The sequence below is a fragment of the Anser cygnoides genome, chromosome W, assembly GCF_040182565.1.
Source record: "Anser cygnoides isolate HZ-2024a breed goose chromosome W, Taihu_goose_T2T_genome, whole genome shotgun sequence".
NCBI lineage: Eukaryota > Metazoa > Chordata > Aves > Anseriformes > Anatidae > Anser > Anser cygnoides.
Window position 1 is genome coordinate 15807527 of NC_089911.1, and position 19633 is coordinate 15827159.

Genomic DNA, 19633 nt, shown 5'->3' on the forward strand with positions numbered 1-19633 from the left:
TATTTGCTCTTGAATAGTGCTTAATATCTGGTAATGCATCAATCAAGCGTCAAAAATAAACTTAAAAATGTGTAAGGCTTATCTCGTTGGTCGATACAAAGACCAAGGGCTTTTCTCTTTTCTCTTTTTTTTCTTCCCAGTATTGTTTTTCTGTTTTCCTTCTCACTGCAGTCTTGATTTTGTTTCTTGTCCCTTAAGTATGTTTTCAATGTGTTGTTGAAACATTTTCCCTTTCAATCCGAAAAAAGGAGCTGTCACTGGTGTCTGCAAGTTGAAGACTGGAGCTTATCTGAAAATCACTGAGCCCAAGAGCTGTCACCTTACTCTTCCAATAGGACAAGGATGTCTTCATTTCTCAGTTAAATGCATTTTTCAGGTTTGTGTATTATTTTCTCAGGAATGGAAAGTGTGCGCACAATTTGCCAGTTGTGGGACTAGGAGTTCTCTTACTTCCTGTGCTTTGTTTAACCTGTCTTAAGTTTAATGGATAGCAATCAAGGTGTACTAGAAATCTGAAAACACTTTATGCTTTGTTCTCTCAGTCATTTTGGTATAACAAACTAGCTTATGGTTTAAACCCTCCATTAGGTTAGCGGTTTCCCTAAACGTAACAAGTCCCTGTGTGCTACAGTAAGACAGTAACAAAAAATTAAGTATAGAAATTCATCCTGTCGTTATTCAGCTTCTGCCTATGGACACACAATTATGCTTATTTAAAGCGGTATCATATTGAAACCTAATCAGCATGTTAGAAAGCACTTAGTATCAGTTATTGGCTTTTGTCCTGGAGGGCTGAGGTTTGTTTTGTTTTGTTTTACATTCAGCATTTCCTTTTCTAGCTTCCATTCCCCTGTTGTTTTGCATGAGGAAAACATGCAGCTTTACAAAGTAGAACGGAAAGAGATGCTTTTCAGTCTAACTTTTCAGTTTTTTGTAGGAGTTTTAAATGTGGTAGGTGCAAAACAGCATAAGTACTGCTGCCAAAGTTATATTCAAACAAGTATTTCTTGGAGAAGCAGAAGAAGCCCAGGGAGAAATAAATTTACAAACATGCTCTTCATGCTCTCCTTTCCCAAGATTTCTCTGAGATATATCCCATAGTCTGTGGGTTTTGAGGTATGTGGTTCCCAGGAGTGAAAAGGAGGGCCAAACATCTCTCCTCGCGCATCTCAACGTGCCAGGGCTTTAGTGTACTGCCACTTATGGCTCCGCTTTTCACCTGGAAAAAGCGACCTCATGCTGTAAACTGAGGAGCCCTGCTATTGTTCTACTTGTTGTTTTTTTTTTTTTTTTTTCCCTGCTCATACAGGCTTAGAAATGTGCTGATGAAACAATAAAAAAGCCAGCTTGGTACATCTCCTTACAAAAAAAAATAAATACAAACTTGAGCTCCTGATTGGCTTCATGCTGAACTCTGTGCTGTTCTTGTCATAATCTTGGTCTCTCAGTAGATAATATGGTTTAATTACGAATAGAATCATGTGATGAAGAAGATCTCACACTGCAACAAATCCAACATCTCAAATGAAATTTTACATTTTCCGTGATTTTCTTTCTGAGCAGAAGTGTGTAGTATTAAATATATATATATATATATCTGTGAGGAAGCCACGGTCGCAGTTACTCAGATATTTTAATAAGCACTTGCAGTAAGATAAATTGCTGCATCTTTTAGCATTATTTAATTGTAGGGTTAGAGACATGTTGATTCAACAGAGCTGTAAAGTTTCTAAGAGGTCACTTTGAAAAATACCAGCTAAATTACAGGCAAGACTGCACCCGTTCTTAAAAACAAACAACCCCCCCAATCATCTATTTTCCTCTTACAGATAACTGAAGTAATCCCCGAAGAACACAGTTCACTATCCAAAGGCAAGTTTTATTTTTAAACATTTTCTACATTTTATACCTAGCTGCAACTTAACAACCAGTTAACAGTCGGTGACAATCCTGTTCAGTGTTGAAAATGTCATTCTGGCATAGGAAACAAAGGACTTCATCTTCTTGCTTTTCTTCTTGGATCTTCACGTTCCAGATACGTGAGAGAAAGAGCAGCGTTAAAGCAGTTAAATTCCTGCATTCCTAAGTGCTCTCTCTAGCCAGTTTCTGAACGCTTCTGTTCTGTGGCTAGGATTTGGTCAGCTTGACCACAAGATCACTAAAAAAGCAGGTAGCTTTGTCCTAATATTCTGTACAGTTGACCAATTTTAGCATAGAACTGAAATGCAGTCAGTTGAATGGGAGGGCTTTGGAAGCTGCCTTCTCCAGTCAGTCCAGCCCTGTAGTCAGAGAGCAGATCAAGCCGGGTGCAGGGTTGTGACTTCTCTCTTTAGAAAGAAAACCACTGAGCCAGACAGCTCCATGTTGAGTATCACAACAGGGAATGACATTTCTTCCCTTTGTCTTTCAGATGCAGAGCTTACTGATGGAAGCCTTCAATACTCAGACTAAACCTACCATCAAAACCGACGACCTTTTTACCATCCAAACCAACCATTTTTCCATCAAACCCAACAACTTGGGTTTTGAAATGAAACTGGTAAGCCACAAGCCTTTATTGAATCTATTTTGCAGTGAAAGGGTTTTCTCTGTAGCCTGATCATTTAAACTGTTGTGCTTAAAAGAAGGTCACTTGCAAGAGCAGTTATAATCCATGCTATAAAATTGAATCATCCTCTAGAAAGAAAAAAAAAGGAGCAATTATCTTGCATGTACTCCTGATAAAGGAGGAGCTACACAATGGTATATAGTTTCACACTTTATTTTTGAGAATGTCCAGGCTTAAGTAACAGCTCTTGATGATAAATGAAAAGATTAACACGCAGTGGATTTACACAGAACATTACATTTGTAACAATGATCGATACAGAGTATTTGTCATGCAAATCACCTGTGTGCACCGAGGAATACTTATTTCAATATATATCTGTACAGTATTTACATTTTATATTTAAACTCTAACTCGAAACATTTTCCAAGAAAATACAGAAATGAAACTGGTAAGCCACAAGTCTTAATCTGCAGCATTTGGTCTACAACAGAATTGGCTTTTCCAGCAAGCATATCTACATAGATATGTAACAAATCTTAAAAAATAGGCATTGTTTTTATCTATGAAGCATTATAAATGCTGCTTGGTTTATAAAGCTTCAGTTTTGTACCCGTTTAAAACTGTTCAAAATGTTAAGTGATTTAGAGCTTACTTTGTCAGAATATTTTAAAATTTAAGTCAGTCCAGGGGAGTTTAACTGTTATATACAGTTCTCTCCTAGATTGCACTGGCAACGGGGCAGCAATTTAATGCTAGAAATAATATGCTTCCTGCTACAATCTCCTCAGTTACATGTTACTCTAAATAATTATTTCTGCAGGGTATAAGAACTTCAAATACAGCAAACGAACTCTCAAGGCATTTCCTTTGTGCTTACCGGTAGACACCGTCGCCTGGCTAGATAAACAGATTTTCTTGAAGGTGTTATTTCAGCATATAAGAATTGATTAAAAAAAAAAAAAGTGCTTCATGGCTTATTGTTTTTGTAATCTCACAGTTCTCCAGGAATACTTGATTTGCTGCATTTCACCATTACGCTCGTCAGTAGCACTGATTCTGGTTTATCACTATTTGCATTACAAATCTCCTTGTCCAAAGCCTAAACTGATGTATGCACTGCTTGAAAACAAAACGTGAAGTTGCAGAGCAGAAGACTCAAGTCATTAGGTTAGCAGCTGCGTAACCATACTGCTTTCCAAACATAAGATGTAGAGCTTACTGAGTTTCTATGAAGAGTTTAAATGGCTCCCATTAAGCAAAGATGTCCCCACACTGATACTTCCTCTTAAGCAAGGATTCTACCTCCTTTGGCTGAGGCTTGCTCCCTTACTCACATTCGAACATTCATCCAAGTAGCCTGCAATTCCACGTTCGTGGGGGAAAGTCTGTAGAATAGAAAAGGTTCCTCCAGTCTCTTCCTCTCAGCCTTTTTTTGAAGCATGCAATAAAGCAAAACTTTCACAGGCTGACCTTCCATGCAAAACAAGGCAACTTAGTAAGACAGGAACCGCAAAACTGATTGTTCTTTAAAGTTAAAATGAGATTTGAAATAGATCAAGTTAGCAAGTGTTGTTAAGTCCGTAAGTAAGTCTCTTTTTGCCAATGCAGCACAGTTCCCTATCATGTAGCCAGAGCTGCTTCTGTAGCTCCAAGAAGCAAAACTGCTTTGACAAAATACTGTGTCATGAAAGCATTCGTTGGCGCAGGAGGCACAGCTCAGGTTCAACAAGTTTGTGAAAAAATGAGTACTAACAGAAGCAGCAGCGTCCAAAGAAACACTTTATGTCCCCACTGCAAAATGAGGGGCTTTACCTTGAGTGTTATGCACGCTGTCAATAGAAAAGCACTGTAACAGAATCTGCCACGGCAGTTTGTATGTTACTGAAAGACCATCAGAGTGGGACTGCAGAAAGATCTTTCAGAAGTTCCAAAAAAACATGTGGGGGTGGGAGTTTAGTTGTGTTAGATAACACAATCTTAGATAAAGATTTTGGTCTTAACGTAAAAGTAAGGGCGTCTACTGATTTCTTCAACTCCAACAACTGAAGCACAAGTCTGAAAAATCGCCTTTAAGAATGCAATGAAAATATTTAACTCTTCTGTATGGTCATAGTTTGTTGTCAAGCAAAGGAATGAATGCTGATGCCTTAACTATCTAGGGCTGTAGCTTACAGAAAGACTACACCTTCCTGTTTTTTTCCCTTTAAAAACGTTAAATGCATGTGAAATTATTTGGGGGTGTTTTCGCATGCAAAGCCTAATGCAACGCGTGCAAGCCCTGTCATCTTCTTCCTTTAGTAGTGTCGCATTAAGGGGTGTAGCTGATTGACCGTTACGGGTCCGGTCGGCTTCAGGGTACTGAACTATCACGGCCACGGATTCACCAACAACGCAGCACGCCCTCGCTCTAGTCGCGTTCAAGGAGAACTATCACGGCCAGGAACAATGCAGTTAAGTGCAGTTTATTACGGCAACAGATACACAGGTCCTTTGGATTGCCAGTGATAAATTCACTGTCTGCAAAAGCAAGCTAGCATGCATGAAATGCACAGGTACAAAGCCTAGGTATTAAGACGTTAAAAAGCATAAAGACACCAGAGATTTCTAAGTTTCCGTGGAGACGCCTGGTATAACCAAGCGTTCAGATCTTACCTCACAGCATCCCAATGGGCCATGGGGGGGGTGGGGGGGTGGGGGGGTGAGAGGCTCAGCCTGTCGACTGATGTCAGAAGGTATCCTTCGTGACAGTATCTTCCCCGACATTCCCTTTCTCTTAAGCCAATTTACATTATTTTCTATCTTTTAGGTGGAGCTTGAGTGACTCCAGTCATGCATATCTTGGTTGTGATTGGTAGAAATTATCTCGCTTGCGTTTAAAGGTACAGGCTCCGAGAAATTCAGAGGATGTGCTCAGTGAGGGGTGGTTGCACCTTGGAGGCGGGTAGCTTTTGGGATGGAGGTGTGCTTATAATGCCTAGTCACTTAAGGCAATTACTCCACAAGGAGTAACCTTACTCCTGTAACTTAACTACTGGAACTACTTTAAGCTTTAACTACAGCATATCTAAAACATAAGAAGGATGTTACTATGTAAAAAGCAGATGAAACCAGTCCTTAAATCTTACTGCTTATTGTGCGTGAGCAGACTGGCATGAGTTTTAGCTATACTGGCAAATATCAAAGCACACCCGTGTAGTCCCAAAGCTGGGAGAAAAACAAGGAAACCTTGAAGAAAATGGGGAGGCCTGTAGCTTGTGTAGTCTTTTAGCTGAGAAAATAAGGAAGGAGAGAGACAGGTAGCCTTGAGCTAGCAGAAGCAAGGAAGAGAAGGGATAAAAGGGAAAAAACAAGAAGGAGAAAAACAGCTCCAGACTGACCTATAGTAACCTTTTGCTCATTAAGGGTCATTAACACATTAGAAATCACACCTGTCAAAATGCTAATCTATGCTAATGTGGGATTCGGTGTGTGTCCCCCTCCTCCTGTACCCCCTCCCCCCCGGCGTTCCTCTGTAATGCGCAAGCTCAGTAGAGATAAGTTAGGTGAGCTGTAATAACCAGTCAAAAGGAGCCAAAGAGAGAGTTTTCACAAGTTTCCTGTGTATGAATGACGGTGATTCGAGTCAGAGGTGTGCTTGCTTTGCGAAAGATAGCCAAGTACCTGACTCTGCAGAGTTCTGTAATTAATTATGTAATTAAAAGACCTTCGTGTGCATTCCGACTCGGGGTGCTTATTGGCGCGGTGCACTGGGCACGAACCCGCGGACAACATCTGTACTCAGTGTGATGCCTACAGACAATCCTTTCCTGTTGGGACCTGCATATTTTTCTGTGCATTCAACACAAACCCTTTGGCACAACTAGTTCCCTACGTAGCTGCCAGTCCACCACTCAGTTGCACTTCTGAAGAGGAAAAGCTATTTCCATCTAACGTAGGAGCACATACTCTAAATGCAAGCTTCGCTCAGCTGGTCATTTACTGCAGGACAAGATTTGAAAACTGTTGTTGAGATTCTGTTGGGTTTTCTGCTTACAGAAAAATCAAGTGCTAGATCGCCCTCTACTCCACTTTGTAGTGCTGCATTTAATGGAGATTCAAATAATTTCATTTGCTCCTCCGTTTATGGACAATGAGCTGAAGGAACAGGTACAGCACATTAGCCTGGAATGCCTTCCCTCCCAACCAAAGTAAACTGGAGCTGTAACTAACACAAGCAGAAGCAAGGCTTCCACGTTTTCAGCTGAATAAAGTTCCAACAAAGTCATCCTCTGGGATTTGAAGCTTACTTCAAACTATAAAATTTACAGTTAACGTCTTCACTTAGTTTGTCCAATTTTTGCATTATCGCTCAGCTGTGTGCTCATTTATAAGTCGATGCATGTATACAAGCTGCTGATCAAGTCCTATGTCTTGTTTGCAATTCTTCGTTTCCTTGTTGCCAGCATATTGTAAAGCGGATCCCTGCTGCTACTTGCTCTAGAAGAAAAGGAATCATCGTTTTGGTTACCAAATACCCGCTTCTGAAAACTAGAAGTGTTTTGTTCTCTCTTCCCTTTGAATGACTCCACACCTCTCATCAGATAATGGATTGCTGACCTAGAATCAGAGAACATCCCAAGGTGGAAAGGACTCACAATAATCCCCGAGTCCAACTCCTGGCTCCACACAGGACCACCCCAAAAGCAGACCCTACGTCTGAGAGCATCGTTCAAACACTTCTTGACCCCCGTCAGGCTCGGTGCCATGACCACTGCCCTGGGCAGCTGTCCCAGTGCCCGAGCGCCCTCTCAGGGCAGCACCTGAGGCGCACGGGGCTCGGCGGGGCGGCCCGGGAGGGGAGGAGGACGGCGGGGCGAAGCGGCGGCTCCCTCAGAGCCGTCTCCCCGCCGCCTCGCCCGCACGTCGGGGCTTTTTCGTGTCGCGCCCTCGGGCTCTCGCCGCGGGCGACGTGCTGCTCCCCAGCGCGGACACCTTGCGCGCGGGGCCTGCCCGCGGCGGCGGCGGGAGGGAAACCCCAACCGCAAAGCCCTCCCGGCAGGGAGAGCTCGGGGTGAGGGCCGATCCGGCACCGACAGTAAAGACACGCCGGAGGAAACGCTCTGCTTGTAGCCGTGAGCACCGCGGCCAGGTTAAAAAGGCGTCACGCTGGAGCTCCGAGTTGGGCGGCGTTCCGAGGCCGTCGTGGCAGTTGTGGAGACGGCCTCGGCTGAGGTGGCGGCTGCTGTCGCTGCTGTCCCCTCTGTCCCCGCTGTTGCCGCTGTTCCCGGCGCCTGGAGACCCCCGGCAGCCCCCTGTGACAGGACCTGTGGCCCCGGGGAGCAGGACCTGTGGCCCCCTGTGCCCACCGCCTCGTCGGCCATCCCGGCAGCAATCCTGCCAGCACAGAATAGCTCACTGGCGTTACGTGCGTTTCAGGGTAAAGTGACGATTAACTTCTATTTCCTGGCTTGGGTGCTGCTTTATTCTTTAACGAAGCTTCAGGTTTAAAGGTTAAACTCAGTTATGTCAAGGTTAAACTCAGTTTCGTGAATGGCATCTTGGACAAAATCTTAAGCTGTGATTGACTCTCTGCTTAACAGAGGCCAAGCGTGTACCTACTGAGCAGCAGGTCATAAGTGATAAGCCCTCACAAATTAACTTGCTATCACAAAGTGACGCCCAGAAAAAGTGTATTCAAAAGCTAGGCTCATTATAGAATCACAACAAACCCATCATGACTGGTGCAGTAGACAGTGCGGTAGAGGGCGAGCCCTGGAAAGACAGAAGTAAAGTAGCAGCAAAATGCAGGTACCTTTGTGCACACGAAACAGAAAAGCGCAGGCAGTAAAGTAATAGTGTTCCATTACTAACGCGAGCAACAATTATATATAAATCACAACCATTATCTATTAGATAATAGGTAATAATTAATAGATAATTGCAAAGCTCCAAAAATGCAATAAATAACTGATTCCCCTCAGAGAATGTCATTTACATTTTTATATTAAAAAGACTCCAGAGTTGTAATGGATTAAAATCCTACGAAAGTGAAAGAAATGGCATCAGCCACTAGTTCTGCAGAAGCTAAAAGTAATACTGATAGAGTTTGGATGGAAATTTTTACTTTGTGTGTTTAGTTTGGGGATTCCTTTTAAATCATTCATACCAGCAATTTAGTTCTTAAAGGCTGTTTCTTTGAGATTAAGTGACAGGACTTCTACTACTCAAGTACTACGCAAGTAAGCGTGCGCTTTATCCTGCCTCCGTGTTCTTCAAAACAAAAGTAGAAAATGCAGTTCTTACTTGTTGCACTGATAGAGAACGGGACTACTGTGAATAAAGACTTCCAAAGCGATTCCCCTAAGGCAACTGAAGTGACTGACGTTACAGAAATTAATTTTGATATATTTACAGTCGACAGAGAAATATGGGGAGCATTTTGTAATGCACAGATTCATCCGTGTCTTTTCTGTTTTGCAAAGAAAAGTGTTTGATTGTTGCTATTCACAGCTTCCATTATTCACAGGTTTTTGAATGCTAACATTGCTCAGGAAAAGATCTGATATTTGTAGGGGTACCGTCATTCCTAGTTATTTGTTTTTACATTGTCCTTGCATTTATTACCATATAATTTCAAGTCTAAATTTGTGGTTTAAGTTATAATAAGGAAAAAAGCAGTAGTTGAGGTAATCAGGTTAAAGATTATAGATGGAGAGGAACTTGGCGTTAGATACTAAAAACAGGATGGCAGTTAGCCTTGCCTTAGAAAAATTAAAATGGTTGACTAAACTTTTTTCCCAAAACGCTGTGTTGACCAGCCAATTTGAATTTGGCGGTATTAAAGCTGTCTGCAATAAGTTTTTCTGTTTTGGATTGTAGCTAGTTCCTCTAGGTGCTCCCGCAGAATAGTATTTTTACTATACCTATATATACTTTACATATTTACTATACCTATATATACCTAATGCCTTTCTTAGAAACAAACAAACAAAATCTCTTTTTAAATATAACTTTCTTGCAGTTGTTAATGATGGAATTGCTCCGCCACAAAGGATTCTTTTTCCACCTGAGAAGATACGTATGGATTGGCAAGAAACACAAAGTGTTGGAGTTGGCCTGTACAATCTTGGCAACACACGTTTTCTTAATGCTACTCTACAGTGTTTGACCTACACCCCCCCCACTTGCCAATTACATGCTTTCTCTTGAGCACAGCCAGTCATGTGAGTACTTTCTAACAGTATTTTAAATCTGTTGGATAGCTCTGAAGGTGAAAGAACAGCAGTGATTCTGTGGGACAAAGTTACTTGCCTGATTTTACCTGTAGAAGCTGGCTTTGAGCATTGTATTAGCAGTGGGCTCAGAATAGCATATGGAGTGCGTTTAATGCACCATGTGTGTTTTTTGTTTGTTTTTTTAAAAGGATCTTTTCTTGCTTCATGGGAATAATGAAGTGCATTGGACAGTAATGCATTTAATGAACATTTGGCATTTGGGCTATTTGGGCTTCCTGCTGCTAGAAAGGCAATAAAATTTAGGATGTTGGCATCATAGGTCTTTAGTCTTCACAGCCTAGGTTCCATAATGCACTACAATAAATGGTCTGTTCGTTGTTGAACCAATTAAAAAAAAAAAACCAAAACCTAGAAAGCAATATGAGCTGTTATGAACATGACTAGATTTTTTTGTGGGACTGTATTAAAATCTAGACTGATTTTGTTCTAAATAAAATGTTGTACTATAAACTAAATGTTGTACTAAACGTGTATGCTTTTTAGGCTGGTATCTTTGTATCGATACCTAGAAATTTAACTGTTTTCTTCCTGTATATAGAAATTGTTTCAGTTAAGAATCCTGTTGAAAAAAGGAGGGCAGAAGTACTATTACATACATTACTTTAGTTTTTCCTTTCTCCCAAAGGACTCGTAGCTCTGTATCATGAAGCTCACCTGACAGCACTGTGCTGAAAATAACCCACATTCTCTTAATGCTGTATCATCAATGTCAAATATTCTTTCCTCATATATTTTGCAGCCTGTGGAGTTCACATTCCTGTCAGCCTTCACAAACGTGACTTTGCAGTAGTCTTTTAGATTTCTCATCACAAAATGCACTTGAACACAGGCTTAATGGATATTTTTTTTCTATAAAGTTGTGTGAAATAAAATGTTACGAGACTGTTGGGACAAGGAGAGTGGATACCGTATCTATAGTTTAAATATTACTTATATGTTTGTTTGTAGTTATGTCTGTTTCGCTGGACTGGGATGCTTTCTTCTTTCACTCTTCAGGTCGTGAACAAGATTTTTGCATGATGTGCACGATGGAGACTCCCATTAACCAGGCCCTGCGTTGCACTGTTGATGCCATCGAGCCTACGCGTGTTATCAATAACCTCAGTCGTAAGTGGCTTCAGATGTGTTTCTTTTTCAGTATCTTGTAATCTTCAAATAATTATTTGATGTGTATAAATGGTTTTAACACTATAAAGAAGAGAGATTTTAGAAATACGAGAATTATTTCATTTTTAAATGAGGTAAATACTATCATCTTCTTATTTAGGAATAGGACAACATTTCCGTTTTGGCAGTCAAGGAGACGCACACGAGTTCTTGCGCTATACTGTCGATGCTATGCAGGAAGCGTGCTTGAATGGAAGCACCAAGTCAGCATAAACAAATTCACTTTTATACGTTCTCTAGCACCTTGTAGTCCTTTATTTACTATCAGAACTGAAAGTCTACGTCATCCTTGGTTTTCATAAAACTCTTTGAAGAGTTAACTGTGTGCCTTAAATCTTTTGAGGTCTGATTATAATTTATTTCCAGATTGGACAGATCTTCTCAAGCTACCACCATCATTCATCAAATATTTGGAGGATTTCTAAGATCAAGAGGTACTTTTAAAAATATTCCTGTCCTTAGAACTGATCTGTGTCTTTTGTCGGTAGTAAAGCAGTCTGCAGTTTGTCTAATGTAGTATCTATCGACAACTTGAATTTGGACAGTTAGTCTCCTCCACGTATTGTTCAGCATTTATATTTTGCTTCCAGTGAAGTGCTTGAATTGCAAAGCAGTTTCGGATACGTATGAGGCATTTCTTGATATCACTTTGGATATAAAGGTAGGATGTTTTGTAAATATAATTCATGATGTTTAAGTACATGTATAACTTTCTAAATTAAACTTGTTTAACTTAAAAAAACAAACCACACACAATGTTAAAATATAAGAGCTTGGTGGTGGTTAGAAAGTGGATTGGACTTTGTCCTTCTGTGGAACCCCTGTAAATAGTCTCCACGTTTACATTGGGTTTAAGGGGAAAGAATTTTATGTCTGCACAAATTATGATACTGTCATACTTCTTTGTTGTTCTACCTCAATATACATCTAATTGTTAGACTGCTGGATTTGTTCCCAGTATTGATGACAAAGCACACTATAGATGCTGTCTGTGTTACTGGAAAATGATTTGTTTCAAAGAAAAATGACTTCCAGGTGAGGTAAACGCTGAGCATGCTATTCAAATAGCATAAGCATGCATGAGACATTGAAACGAGTTTGTTTTGGGGGCGAAAAAGAAGATGCTTTCAAACACTTGTCTCTGCTTGTTTTTAAGGTGTAAAAAGATGGTTCCTGCATCCAAGAGATTTACCATACACCGTTCTTCCAACGTTCTCACAATATCACTGAAAAGATTTGCAGATTTCACAGGTGGAAAGATCAACAAGGTATATTTACCGCTGTAATGCAACTTTGTCATCATGTAATGGGACATCCCCCAAAGCTGAAAGTTGTTAATATTTTCAGACAATAATTGTAGACTAACGACTGTGGCTTATTCTTTCTCTTAATATCAGTAAAGTTCCTGCTTGACAAGAAGCATATACTTTCCTCTGAGAAGGCTAATTCGTCAGAAAACAGTTCTCTGCAACTTCTAGTATTAAACGTTGCTTATGGGAAGACTTATTTTTAGTGAATCAAGAGATATATTCATATAATTCCAGTCTCTGTTTTTTGGAAGTGTTTTTCTCTGGCTAGTCCACGAAGTACTCTGATATAATTTTTCTGTCTTCTTGGTCTCTCTTTAGGAGGTAAAATATCCTGAGTATTTGGACCTCCGAGACTACATGTCTCAATCAAGTGGAGAACCACTCCTCTACACCTTATAAGCGGTGCTGGTGCATCATGGTATCAACTGTCGCTCAGGACACTATGTATGCTACATGAAGGTAGAAGTCAACATCATTTCTAACAGGGTAAAGGTTGTGCTGGCAAACCAGTTAAAGTGTTACTAGTAGTACTGTTTCTAGGGAAAAAGATTTCATTATATGTTTATTTGACACGTGTGTATTTTATTCCTATCTGTGATTTCATTTGGAAAACATGCAATTCATCTAAAGATATTGTTGTCTTTATTTGCAGGCTGGTAATGGACTTTGGTATCAGATGAATGATGCAAAAGTAGTCCGTACTGACATTAAAAGAGTTCTTGGTCAGCAAGCTTACTTACTTTTTTATATCAGGTAAATATGAAATAAATATTAAAATGTGTTCAGAAGAGATTTACTCTCCTGTTATTGATACTTTTCTTTTTGCAAGTGTTTTTCTTTCTCTCCCAGGAAAAGATTATTGTTTATCTAATTCAGTTCTGTCTAACCTGAGATTCTCTGTCATTTATTATCTTTTGTTGCTTGGCCTTAAACTGCAGCACTTGTGTAAATTGCTGTATATGTGTTATCTGTAGCTGGCTAATTTAGAGAAGGAGAGAAATGAAGGTCATCTGTGGTGTAAGAATGAATTATTGCTCTGAAAGTGATAGTTATAGTAGGAAGACTGTTACCTACTTTTCAGTTTGTAGTCTTGGCTAAGTCTTCTGTAGAAAAGGCTTCCATATCGTATGAACTGCTCCTATAAAATTATAGGATGGGATTTAATCCAAGAGTAGGCTGAAAGAAAAACTAAACTGAGATCACTGCTCTTTTCTGAAGGCGCTATGATTTGACGCTCGGAGAACGTGCTTTTCACTTAGCAGCACCATCTTATCCCTGTTCATTCCCCCCTGGTCAGCGGGGGGCTAACAGTAAGCAGGCTGGATTTCTGGGACCACGACTTCCTCCTCATATGATTAAGGTAATTTAGGGAAGCGGGAGGGCAGATAATGGCACCAAACAGATAGTGGGTTTGGGGTTTGGTGTGGGGTTTTTTGTTTGGTTTTTGGCATCTTCGTTTTGTTTTCCTTCCCACGCTGCAGCTTCCTTCACAGCCCTCATGATACGGCCAGAGTCATTCAAACAGTGGTTACTGCTAAATTGCGCAGCCATGCGACTCCATTATTTATACCTCCTAGACAGCTTTGTAAAGCACAGAGAGCTACGCTCTTTGACAATTTAAGTAGAGTGTACTAAGCCTCGAATCATTTAAAAGAGGACTTGTTTTTCCTATCGACGTCATTTTAGCTAAGACAGGGAAACCAAATTGTCTTATTCCTGAGCACCAGAACAATTATTCCAGGCTTTTTGGGGTATGTTTAAAGAGGAAAAGCAATATATTTGGGAATAGCTTTAGGTAATGTTAAGTTGTTTGGATGGTTTTCAAAAATGATGTTAATTTGATATCAATATGCAGTAAACCAAAAGCAGGAATTAAATACACTTATGGGACTTGCATTTATCTTTAAAGGGCAGTGTTTTTTGCTTTTTAGGTGTTAAGACCATTTGTAGAAATACTTAGTAGGAGAATGACATGTTTAAAAATGTTAAATGCAGTGTTTGCATTAATCCATCTTGCAATTTCTTCTTTTTAAATACAGAATTCAAGTCGTTTAAATGGAAATGGATCCATAAAAGAGGATGCAAATACCACTGGTGTCACCCTAAAAAGGCCATCTTCAGCACCACCAATGGCCTGTGTTCAAAAACAGGCGATTACCAGGCCTTCAATTACTGATACGTCAAAAAACCAGAAGATCACCATCAGTATTCACAATGAATTGCCTGCTCGTCAGACTGTGTCACAGCCTGACTGTCTTAGCAGTGCTGTGGAGGATGAAGATCTCTACAAGGCTGTTCCTTCATCCACAATCACAAAGTCGGTAAAGCAAATGAAGCAAATACAAAAAAAAAAAAAAAAGAGTTTCTGCTGAAATTTTTGTGGAGCCAACAGTGAATGGAAATCCTAAACTCAGCTCTGATAACACAGTCCCTTACGGTGCAGAATCTTCAGGAAAATCTGAGGAGGAGTCAAAGGGCTTATTTAAAAGGAATTGCAATGCAATGTGGAATTTTGGTTGGAAAGGTAGTCCGTACATTGCAGAATTCCCATTCTTCCTGTCAGAATGCTGATGAAGGAAGATCCCAGCATGAGCTGCCAAAAACTGTTCCACTGAACGGTGCTATTAGTTTAATTCCAATAAAGTGTTGGATTGGACAGTCTTCAATTCCAAGAATTCATCCCCAGTGGTGCCAGTGCTTTCTCTGGAGTCACTGCGCTGCATCACCAGTGGTGACAGAGCAGTCTCTGGACTCACTGCAGTGCATCGCCAGTGGTGCCAGTGCACTCTCTGGACTCACTGTAATGCATCCCCAGTGGTGCCAGTGCACTCTCTGGACTCACTGCACTGCATCCCCAATGGTGCCTGTGCACTCTCTGGACTCAATGCATTGCATTCCGAGGAGTGCCAGTGCACTCTCTGGACTCACTGCAATGCATCCCTATTGTTGCCAGTGCACTCTCTGGACTCACTGCACTGCATTCCCAAGGTGCCAGTGCACTCTCTGGATTCACTGCACTGCATCCCCAGTGGTGCAAGTGCACTCTCTGGACTCACTGCACTGCATCCCCAGTGGTGCCAGTGCACTCTCTGGAGTCACTGCAGTGCATCCCCAGTGGTGCCAGTGCACTCTCTGGACTCAATGCAGTGCATCCCCAGTGGTGCCAGTGCACTCTCTGGACTCACTGCACTGCATCCCCAAGGTGCCAGTGTACTCTCTGGACTCACTGCACTGCATCCCCAGTGGTGCCAGTGCACTCTCTGGAGTCACTGCAGTGCATCCCCAGTGGCGCCAGTGCACTCTCTGGACTCACTGCACTACATCCCCAGTGGTGCCAGTGCAGTCTCTGGATTCACTGCACTGCATCCCCAGTGGTGCCAGTGCACTCTCTGCACTCACTGCGCTGCATCCCCAGTGGTGCCAGTGCACTCTCTGGACTCACTGCACTGCATCCCCAGTGGTGCCAGTGCACTCTCTGGAGTTACTGCTCTGCATCCAGAGTGGTGACAGTGCACTCTGTGGACTCACTGCACTGCATCCCCAGTGGTGCCAGTGCACTCTCTGGACTCACTGCAGTGCATCCCCAGTGGTGCCAGTGCACTCTCTGGAGTCACTGCAGTGCATCCCCAGTGGTGCCAGTGCTCTCTCTGGACTCACTGCACTGCATCCCCAGTGGTGCCAGTGCACTCTCTGGACTCACTGCACTGCATCCCCAGTGGTGCCAGTGCACTCTCTGGACTCACTGCACTGGATCCCCAATGGTGCATGTGCAATCTCTGGACTCACTGCAGTGCATTCCGAGGAGTGCCAGTGCACTCTCTGGACTCACTGCAATGCATCCCTAGTGTTGCCAGTGCACTCTCTGGACTCACTGCACTGCATTCCCAAGGTACCAGTGTACTCTCTGGATTCGCTGCACTGCATCCCAAGTGGTGCCAGTGCACTCTCTGGAGTCACTGCAGTGCATCCCCAGTGGTGCCAGTGCACTCTCTGGAGTCACTGCACTGCATCCCCAGTGTTGCCAGTGAACTCTCTGGAGTCACTGCGCTGCATCCCCAGTGGTGACAGAGCACTCTCTGGACTCACTGCAGTGCATCGCCAGTGGTGCCAGTGCACTCTCTGGAGTCACTGCAGTGCATCCCCAGTGGTGCCAGTGAACTCTCTGGACTCACTGCACTGCAACCCCAATGGTGCGTGTGCACTCTCTGGACTCAATGCAGTGCATTCCGAGGAGTGCCAGTGCACTCTCTGGACTCACTGCAGTGCATCCCGAGTGGTGCCAGTGCACTCTCTGGACTCACTGCACTGCATCCCCAGTGGTGCCAGTGCACTCTCTGGACTCACTGCACTGCATTCCCAAGGTGCCAGTGCACTCTCTGGACTCACTGCACTGCATCCCCAGTGGTGCCAGTGCACTCTCTGGAGTCACTGCAGTGCATCCCCAGTGGTGCCAGTGCACTCTCTGGACTCACTGCACTGCATCCCCAGTGGTGCCAGTGAACTCTCTGGAGTCACTGCGCTGCATCCCCAGTGGTGACAGAGCACTCTCTGGACTCACTGCAGTGCATCGCCAGTGGTGCCAGTGCACTCTCTGGACTCACTGCACTGCTTCCCCAGTGGTGCCAGTGAACTCTCTGGACTCACTGCACTGCAACCCCAATGGTGCGTGTGCACTCTCTGGACTCAATGCAGTGCATTCCGAGGAGTGCCAGTGCACTCTCTGGACTCACTGCAGTGCATCCCGAGTGGTGCCAGTGCACTCTCTGGACTCACTGCAGTGCATCCCCAGTGGTGCCAGTGCACTCTCTGGACTCACTGCACTGCATCCTCAGTGGTGCCAGTGCACTCTCTGGACTCACTGCAGTGCATCAGCAGTGGTGCCAGTGCACTCTCTGGAGTCACTGCAGTGCATCCCCAGTGGAGCCAGTGCACTCTCTGGACTCACAGCACTGCATCCCCAATGGTGTCAGTGCACTCTCTGGACTCACTGCAGTGCATCCCCAGTCGTGCCAGTGCAATCTCTGGAATCACTGCAGTGCATCCCCAGTGGTGCCAGTGCACTCTCTGGACTCACTGCACTGCATCCCAATGGTGCCAGTGCACTCTCTGGACTCACTGCACTGCATCCCCAGTGGTGCCAGTGCACTCTCTGGAGTCACTGCAGTGCATCCCCAGTGGTGCCAGTGCACTCTCTGGACTCAGTGCAGTGCATCGCCCCTGGTGCCAGTGCACTCTCTGGACTCACTGCAATGCATCACCAGTGGTGCCAGTGCACTCTCTGGACTCACTGCAGTGCATCCCCAGTGGTGCCAGTGCACTCTCTGGACTCATTGCACTGCATCCCCAGTGGTGCCAGTGCACTCTATGGGCTCACTGCACTGCATCCCCTGTGGTGCCAGTGCACTCTCTGGACTCACTGCAGTGCATCCCCAGTGGTGCCAGTGCACTCTCTGGATTCACTGCACTGCATCTCCAGTGGTGCCAGTGCAATCTCTGGACTCACTGCAGTGCATCTCCAGTGGTGCCAGTGCACTCTATGGACTCACTGCAGTGCATCCCCAGTGGTGCCAGTGCACTCTCTGCATTCATTGCACTGCATCCCCAGTGGTGCCAGTACACTCTATGGGCTCACTGCACTGCATCCCCTGTGGTGCCAGTGCACTCTCTGGACTCACTGCACTGCATCCCCAGTGGTGCCCATGCACTCTATGGGCTCACTGCACTGCATCACCTTTGGTGCCAGTGCACCCTCTGGACTCACTGCAGTGCATCCCCAGTGGTGCCAGTGCACTCTCTGGACTCACTGCACTGCATTCCCAGTGGTGCCAGTGCACTCTCTGGACTCACTGCACTGAATCCTCAGTGGTGCCAGTGCACTCTCTGCAGTCACTGCACTGCATCCCCAGTGGTGCCAGTGCACTCTCTGGACTCACTGCACTGCATCCCCAGTGGTGCCAGTGCACTCTCTGGACTCACTGCACTGCATTCCCATGGTGCCAGTGCACTGTCTGGACTCACTGCAGTGCATCGCCAGTGGTGCCAGTGCACTCTCTGGACTCACTGCACTGAATCCTCAGTGGTGCCAGTGCACTCTCTGGATTCACTGCAGTGCATCGCCAGTGGTGCCAGTGCACTCTCTGGAGTCACTGCACTGCATCCCCAGTGGTGCCAGTGCACTCTCTGGACTCACTGCACTGCATCCCCAGTGGTGCCAGTGCACTCTCTGGAGTCACTGCAGTGCATCCCCAGTGGTGCCAGTGCACTCTCTGGACTCAATGCAGTGCATCCCCAGTGGTGCCAGTGCACTCTCTGGAGTCACTGCGCTGCATCCCCAGTGGTGCCAGTGCACTCTCTGGACTCACTGCACTGCATCCCCAGTGGTGCCAGTGCACTCTCTGGACTCACTGCAGTGCATCGCCAGTGGTGCCAGTGCACTCTCTGGACTCAATGCAATGCATCCCTAATGTTGCCAGTGCACTCTCTGCATTCACTGCACTGCATCCCCAGTGGTGCCAGTGCACTCTCTGGACTCACTGCACTGCATCACCAGTGGTGCCAGTGCACTCCCTGCACTCACTGCACTGCATCCTCAGTGGTGCCAGTGCACTCTCTGGACTCACTGCACTGCATTTTAAGTAGTGCCAGTGCAGTCTCTATAGTCACTGTAGTGCATCCCCAGTGGTGCCAGTGCAATCTCTGGACTCACCAGGGTACATCCCGAGTGGTGCCAGTGCACTCTCTGGACTCACTGCACTGCATCCCCAGTGGTGCCAGTGCACTCTCTGGACTCACTGCAGTGCATCCCCAGTGGCGCCAGTGCACTCTGCAGACTCACTGCAGTACATCCCCAGTGGTTCCAGTGCACTCTCTGGACTCACTGCACTGCATCCCCAGTGGTGCCAGTGCACTCTCTGGAGTCACTGCGCTGCATCCCCAGTGGTGCCAGTGCACTCTCTGGACTCACTGCACTGCATCCCCAGTGGTGCCAGTGCACTCTCTGGACTCACTGCAGTGCATCGCCAGTGGTGCCAGTGCACTCTCTGGACTCAATGCAATGCATCCCTAATGTTGCCAGTGCACTCTCTGCATTCACTGCACTGCATCCCCAGTGGTGCCAGTGCACTCTCTGGACTCACTGCACTGCATCCCCAGTGGTGCCAGTGCACTCTCTGGACTCACTGCACGGCACCCCAGGTGGTGCCAGTGCACTCTCTGGATTCACTGCAGTGCATCTCCAGTGGTGCCAGTGCACTCTCTGGACTCACTGCAGTGCATCCCCAGTGGTGCCAGTGCACTCTCTGGAGTCACTGCACTGCATCCCCAGTGGTGCC

General features: G+C 44.6%; 1 pseudogene; it reads left to right on the forward strand.

Annotated features, from left to right (window-relative positions):
- Window positions 1-8264: 8264 nt before the first annotated feature.
- Window positions 8265-14889, forward strand: LOC136788614 (ubiquitin carboxyl-terminal hydrolase 42-like; annotated as a pseudogene).
- The last annotated feature ends 4744 nt before the right edge of the window (window positions 14890-19633 follow it).